This window comes from Mus caroli, chromosome 12 (assembly GCF_900094665.2).
Source record: "Mus caroli chromosome 12, CAROLI_EIJ_v1.1, whole genome shotgun sequence".
Taxonomy (NCBI): Eukaryota; Metazoa; Chordata; class Mammalia; order Rodentia; family Muridae; genus Mus; species Mus caroli.
Window position 1 is genome coordinate 24,902,037 of NC_034581.1, and position 8,321 is coordinate 24,910,357.

The following is an 8,321-nucleotide window of genomic DNA, read 5'->3' on the forward strand; positions in this document are numbered from 1 at the left end:
CTATCAGCCCTTACCTGACCCTGGTGATATGGGTGCAGGAGAGCTTGCAGGCTGACCAACTCAGCTTCTACCGAGGCCCAGATCTGGGGCTTTGAGTTGGCCCACCCCAACATCTAACCAATCTATAAACTACTCACATGAAGGGACCTGTCCTGCAAATTTAAAGCAGCAGGGTTTCTGTGACACAGAGCATCAACAGGATATACAAGAGGACTTCTGGTGAGAATTCAATATTGATAGAGTAGCAGAAGCCAGACCAATAACTCATTGCAATGAACATTTGCAAATAAAGAAATCTAGACAAGAGGGTATTCTTTGTAACACACCACAGCTTCCATAATAAGGAGGGGTTTTGTTTTGTTTTTTATTTTGTGGGGAGAGGTTGCAAGGCCAGAAAGCAGATAAGAAGGGATGGGGAGATGAGTGGGATTGGGGTGCATTATGTGAAGTTCACAAAAATCTATTAAAAGTTTTAAAGAGAGAGATAAGTGCAGAGAGAGAGAATGGAGAATGGACACGAATTGTATAGACAGGATAAGAGGCTATGGGGGAAGATGAATATAATCAAAATACATTGTATGAAATTCTCAAAGAATTAATAAAAGTATTCTTTTAAAAAAAACGTAATTAAGCCATACAAGACAAGAAGAATCCACACTGCACCTGGCTCTGGGGTGGGTGGACAGTCTACTGCAGGCACCAGTCTCAGTGTTACCTTTCACTACTCCTGTCCAGAAGTAGCCACTGCAAAAATTGCATCGTGGTTTCTCCATCCCAGCACTCTCCTTCCAGGGAAGCTGCAACTGGGCTGAGGAAGTTCGGACCTCCAGACTAGGCAGCCACAGAGGGCAGGACAGCAGCCTATAGACCCCCTTCTTCTACCCAATGAAACTCAGAATGAGAGGGCCACTGTAATGCTGACAATCCCATCGGGTGTCCTCAAAACACTGCTGGTTTGAGTGTGGCCTGGCTCAGCAGCTGTGTGTTTCTCTTGTGCTTGCTATCCTCCTTGCACTCTTGCCTCTTCTCTGCACATGTGGTGAGCCTCTGCCCCTCACGGTCTTCCTCAGACTTTCTGTTACTAGTGTTCTTCCATAGCTCCTTGCCACCTACCACCACAGATCACCAATGCATTCTGGGACTTCACCTTCTCATACTTTGTGGCTCTTCTCTACCTAGTGTGGCACTGCCAGAAGGTAGAATATGGCCAGTCAGAAAAAGAACCACAACACAGGCAGAGGATGAACCTGAGGTTGCAGCTCTAACCTGAGGAAATCGGAGCTCTATCCTCTGCCACTTGGCCAAGTCAGGACTCATGGCTACAGCAGCCACGGGAATCAATAGGAAAAGTGTAGCTCTTTGTGTGGACAAAACTCTCTTAAGACTCCTAATCCTAGGGCTGCTTGGGGAAGGGAGAGATCCCTAGTGACCCATGGCCTTAAGAGGATGGAGATGAGCACCTCACCATTCCAGATTATCATGAGTAATGGCTCCTGCCAAGAAGTCTGGATCATTTCTTTAGGGACAAGAGTAAAGTAATGAGACTTCCCCAGTGGAAGGTGAAGGCATTGAAGTCATGGACTTAGCCCCAAAAGTCACCATATCTCACCACCTAATGGTACAAGGCCAGTCTCCCTGAGCCTTCAGAGACTTAGACTTTCACACTGAGAGAACGTTATTCAACTAGATAAGAATGTTTTCCAGGGAAGGGGGAAAACCAAAAATCAGTGCAGCCACTGAGTTTCGGTGAACACTAGCAGATCCAGATATCACCTATAACAGGTCGGATACTCTGGCCAATTAAATATCAGAAGAAAGGCTGAGGCAGTGGCTCAGTTGGTAAAGTGTTTGCTGAGGAAGCCTGAGGACCTGAGATCAATGCCCAAAAGTCACGTTTAAAAGCCAAGTGTAGTGGCACTAGTTTGTTATCTCAACACTGGGAGTCAGAAATAGATGGATCCCTGGGCCAGCCAGCCTAGCCCAGTGTAGCAACTTCTAGTCCAGTCAGAAACCCTGTTCCCCACCACCACCAAAAAAAAAAAAAAAATGAATGGTATTCCAAAGAATATACTCAAGACTGACTTCAGGCCTCCACGTGCATGGTATCCGTGTGAACCTGACCATCCACCACACTGTACTGCACAGTGAGGGACTGACCCGGAGGTTAGTAACTAGATTACTTCTGCAGCCAGACTTGTCCACAGTGACACAAAGGTGAGGGAAAAGAGGCCGCTCTAGGGTTTGACTCCCACATGCGGATGCTCTGCATGGGTACCAGCTTGCTCCTTAGGACTGTCTTCTTGGATTTGAGGAAATCTCATCTCTGCGTTGTGATTTGGCCCATGGAGCCTGCTGCTCTTAGTCTGGGCCAGACCATGGAATCATGATGTAAATATCAGCATCAGAGGAACACAGGGAAACCAGGCAGACCTTTACAACTGCCTTGTTCCCCCTAGAACACAAGGTCCCACCCAGATAGGTCAGCGCATGGCATACTTGTCTGTCAGCCTTCAGGTCTTCCCCAGCCTCCACTCACACATGGAATACACAGCTCTTTAGAATTCCGTTTCTAATTACTCTACTATACAGACCCCAGAATGATGGTGAATTGATAAAACATGCAAATGAGGCAATCATGGAATGTATTAAATTTTCCATTTAAACTGTTAGTTAAGCTGCCCACATTTGTGAATGTAAACATTAGCCCTCCAGAAAAATATTTTTTAAAACTACAGTATAATTGGAAACTCCACAACCATGTGCAACAGAAGAGGGATTGTCACACAAAAGGGTCTCCTCATCATCATAAAAAAAGAGCAAAAAAATCTGAAGCATGGGTGCTTCCTCTCAGCAACTCCAGGAAACCCCCAGTGGGTCTGTCCTACCACTTCCATCCTTCTGTCCTCCAAGAAAAGCACACACATCATCCCCCTTCATTAGATATCCATGCCCTTAAGGACAACTGTCCCACATCCCCCAGACTGCACAGTGCCCAGTCTTCCACCTCCACTGGGAGGAGCTTGCAGGAATCAGTTAAATTGATTGACACCAAGTGACACATAGATGGATAAAGTCAGACCATACTATGTTGTTGCATGGGATGCTGTGGAAGTCTCAGGATTTGGTCTTAGAAGCTGTCCATACATTTGTATATTCTCCACTTACACCCATCTTCAGATGGAGTCCTCAAGCCAGCACACATGAAAACTGGGGTTAGCGCAGGATGACAGTGCACAGACCACGTGAGCAAGGATGCTGGGAATGACATGTACTGACGTGGGCACCCTCTGCCCCCCTAGAATGTTCTCTTCTGGTGAGTGGGAATGTTCTTAGAGACACCCTTAGGTAAGACAGAGAAAATCAGAAGCCTGTCTGACGTGCTTACTGGAGTTTGCCTGAAGAGCTAGACACTTGCACTAAAGAGTACTCTTGTCAGGAATAGCAGGAAGACCTTGCCGAGACGGCTCCCAGTTGTGTGTCACTGGGGTTATCCCTGTGAGTATGCTTGCCCCTTCCTTATTCCCACTCCTTTTCCCTCTATTTCTCCATTCTTCTCCTTCTTCCCCTTCCCTCTCCCCCTCCTTCTCCCCATCTTCTTTCTTCTCCTCCTCCTCTTTACTCTCCTTCTTTTACTGTAATTTCTGCAGGTGATCCCTGGAAACAGCTTCAAGTTCTTTTGGAAGTATGGAAGCCATGGATAATAACTCATCAAAATAGAGTGTGTATCTGACTCTCATTAAAACCACAGAGCAAGAAAGCTGTGCCACACATCCACATACTGCAGTAAAGTCCATCATTCCTTTGCTTTTGCGGATACTAAACATATGCAAGGGGTTATATTAGGAAAATAACATTATGATTTAAGATGAAGAATGAGAAATGATTTGGAATGGGTTATCAGTGATGTCTCCAAAGGCTGATATATCAACAGCCTCCAAATGGGAGATGAATCTCCATGCATCACTGCGGACTCCCATCTCTCTCTTCAAGAGCCTGGCAGTTAGTAAGATCAGTAGGAAAGAAACTACATCAGGCTAACACAGACTGCGCCCCAAAGGCTTAATGTTCAGCATCTCACAGACAGTAACCCAGAGACTGTTTACAGAAGTTGGACAAGACTGCTTTTGTGCTAGCACAAGAATAAGTAACCCCAGTATATCACAAATCTGTGGGGAGTACTGAGAAATCCACTGAATGATGTCACAAGTATCTTGCTCTGGCAAGTTCTTGTGCCCATTAATAACTGTGTAATGCTTTCAAATATTCATTATCAAATTTCACTCTTCCATTAATCATTAGAAAGGGACCCTTTTTGAAAGTGTTGAAATTGGGGCTATAGGGCCACTCACTTCATTGAGTCACACTCAGGCTCTGATCTGTCACAACTGAACCATGATCAAGGCCCCTCCACCATGCCTGAACTCAGCTTTCTGACAGTGCCCTGTATGGGAGAATGTTGTGCCCCTGTTAGGTCCCTTGCAGCTTGTTACTGCAATACAATGGAAGGGGCAGAGATCCATTCTATGAGGCTTCAAGCATCCCTGTGAGGGTTCATGTTCTTTCTTCCACTGTAGAACAGCCCAACATTCATGAAAGAGCTCTGCTAAATCCCGGGGACAAATCCAGAAACATTCCCAGTGCCACAAACACAGCCCCAGTGATCAAATATGACATGATAACATTAAGATTCACACAGTAGCCTGCCTCTTGCCATTCATAAGAGAGTGGGGTTAAGAAAATACTAGCATTCATAGAAAGAAGTTAACTGGATATCTGTTGGCCTCTAAGAAGCAACTCAGACCTGAACACAGAGTCCAAGTCCACTGAATCAGTTCAAGCTCATTATTCCCCAAGTCCAGGAAAGCCTGTGATTCCTCCACCCCCAACACAGATGACATATTTCCAATGTGGACAGTGATAGATATTCGGTTGGGTAAATGCCATCAGCATTACCTCAATCAATATAAATGGAAACCCTAAGGCAATTGATACGCAGAGGGCGAACCTTTTGGGATGCGGCTGGCTATAAATGGCAGCAGCCCTCGATGGAGTTTCTGACATAGCCAGGGATTCATAAGCTCCCTTGCTGGACAAATGCAACATCTTCACACCACGTGCACAGGATGACTATCCCTGCATATGTATAACACTCTCTGAAACCGGTACACCTAGGCTTCAGTTCAGCAGTGAGCTTGGTTCAAGTCTTCCGAGTGGCACAAGCTATCAGGCTTCGTCTTTGGTTTAACTGACTAAGCAGCTCTGCTACCACTAATCCCACCTCATAGGGATAAGAATGTGAGGAATTGTAGTCTCCATGACACAGGATACTAAAGGAGTATTGAAGGATGGATGAGGGAGGGCTCCTTCAGCAAACTGCTCACTACACAGCCATGAGGACCTGCGATGGATCCCCAGTACCTGCATAAAAATAAACTGGGAATTTATGGTTTTGCTTCTTCCCTTGGGGTGGCCAGGCACTGCTACATACCAGGCAGGGATGGATGGAGTGGAGCTGAGTTCTGAGGTCTGCTTATGTCCAAGGCCCTGAAGCACACTGACAGGGAAAGGATGAAGCGAAGTGTGGAACGGGTGGGTCAGCAGGATCCCAGTCCAGCAGTGATTGCTGGTAGGGAGGTGGTCTCCTCTGAAGATTTCAGTGTTGCAGATCTTTTACAAAACAGTTTTCTTAGATGACAGTCAATGAAACAGCTTGTGTTCTTTATTCAGGGTGAACCCTGGAGAGGGGGAGGGGCTCTTCTTAGTGTGAAGCTTCATTGGCTGAGGTTCTGGGATACTCCATTTGCATGGAGAATGAACCTGTGATTTCACCAAGGATTACATGACATTCCTGAGGTAGTATGGGAGTCAGGCTCCCCAGAGAGAGTAGAGAAGAGAAAGCCCTGCTGAGAAAGGAAGCCCTCCATTTTGCACAGAACTTCGGGGAACTCTCCAGATATGGTAGACTATGACCTTTAAATAGCTGGATCTTCCACCAGGAGTTGTATGCACATTTGCTACCTCATAACTGAAGGGAATCGAGATAGGCAGAACCTTGGGGCTCACTGACCATCCAGTTTAGGCCAGCCAGTGAGGCCCAGATCCCAGTGGGCGAACCTGCCTGAGAGGACGTGATGTATGGCTCCTGAGAACAACATCTGAGACTGACCTCTTGCCTCCACACAGATTCACATAGGGATCTATACACATGTGTTGGGATGGACACTCAAACACACAAATGCACAGAGAAACACAAGCTATACCAGAGATAACTCCTCAAGTTTTGCAGCTGGTATTTAGGTCTGGTTCTGTGCAGCTCTGTACCAGTGCCAGGAGTGAGGTGTAGGGCTGGACCAAGCATCAACCCCACTATCCTAGTGAAACTATAACAGTTTAACCAACTGACTGAGTTGTAGACCCATTTAAGAGGCAGGGGAGTCAGGAAACTGCAGTTCAAATGGGCTTGGATGAGACTAAGTGGCTTCCACGCACTATTTAACCTCTCTTTGCTCCCCACTTTTCTTATCTGTAAATTAGGGATAACTCAGGGTGTCTTGCAGAGCAGAACTGAGGATTAAATGAAATTGTGAAGATAAATGGCTTAGCCCAGGCCCTGTCCAGGGAGAGGATTCTGCTAGAGGTGGCTTTCATTATTCACTAGTTTAAAATGTGTTTGATCCCAAGGGCTCAGCTGTGATCCTTCTCATCCCCATTAGAGGACAGGAGCTGTGGTGGGTAGCAGGTGGCCATATGTGGAGCAGGAATGGAAAGACTGGAGGGCAGCAAGCGGGTCTTCAAACTAGACTCCAATCACCAAGCCTGTAACACTCAGCCCGCAGATCTTATCCTGTAGTGAGGTGTTAAGAAAACCCTCCAAGTATGCCAGGTTTGCAGGCTGTCCTTGGGATGCCAAAAACATTTCAAAAGAAGATGGGTACAGGTGCTTTGCAGGCTGCATGGGGAGAGAAGCCGTCAACAGTCTTAACCATCTGTGCCATTCTGTGAGCTAACAAGAGCCAACCCCGGAAAGAAATGTCTATGACCGAAATAGTGGTACAGATGTTGTGGGGGTAACCAACATCTTTCCAATCCTAGTGGACTTAAATCTTGATCCACAGGCGTAAACTGATGCTTCCTGGTGTAAGCCTGGCCAGTAGCCTGTGGGGAGGTAGATCTTAAGCGCTACTGCTCTTTATTTTGCTAAAGGGACATCACACTGTTCTATAAATACTTTTACTTATTCATATAGACCAGGGCAAGTCTTCATCACAGAAACATCTTTATGCAGCCAATGACGTTTAATTCTGAGACTCATATCTGGTCAAAGAGTATATGTGACTGCGGAGAACTCAGTCCTGAATGGAAAATCTGTATCATACCTTCAGCCCCAAGGCTGAGGGAATATCATGGAAGAGGAAATGGAAAGATTTTAGGAGCCAGAAGTCAGGAATGATTTTTGTGAAATTTTGTCTCCTGGACATGACAAGACCACTCCACTCATGAACTCACAGCAGTTATGGTTACCTGTGTAAGACCAGTACAAGAGCAAGTCAACCAACATGGAGTGGGAGGGGCTTATGAGCTCCTCATCCTAATGGAGGAGCCGTAGGAAGGTGAAGGCCACTGTGGGAAGAAGAATCAGGTTTCTTCATCAGTGCAGCCATTGCTGGTAGTCCACACTCCAGTGGAAGGTACCCCATACTCTTAAGAATGTCAGCAGTATGTGACATGTAACTTGTCGTAAGCATGTGACAGTAATTGTACTCAGTGGGTGAAGAAGAGGGGAGGAAGGAGGAGAAGGCGAGAAGGAAAAAGAGGAGGAGGAGGAGAGGGGAGGAGATGAAGTTTGTAGGGACATTGGGAGATGATATCTAGAATGATTGGAGAGGGGAATGGGGGTATATATTGTTGCACAACATTGTTTAGTGTGTTAAATTGCCAAAGAATGAAGTTAAAATGTAAAACTCAAAGGACCTGGGGCTGGGAAATGGCTTGAGTAGGCTCCGTTGCTTCTGCAAGCACGAAGACCTGAGCAGAAATCCCAAAACCCAAGAAAACACTAGGCTTTGCTAAGTGCACCAGTAAAGCCAGCATTGTAGGATCCCAAGGATCCAAAAGAAGAGCTGTCAAGACAGCCTGAGCTTCTGATTCAGTGGGAGGCCCTGCCTTAATAAAAGGTGATAGCTATACAGAGAGACCCTGTCAGAAAGAAAGAAAGAAAGAAAGAAAGAAAGGAAGAAAGAAAGAAAAAAAGAAAGAAAGAAAGAAAGAAAGAAAGAAAGAAAGAAAGAAAGAAAGAAAGAAAGAGGAGGGAGGGAGGGAGG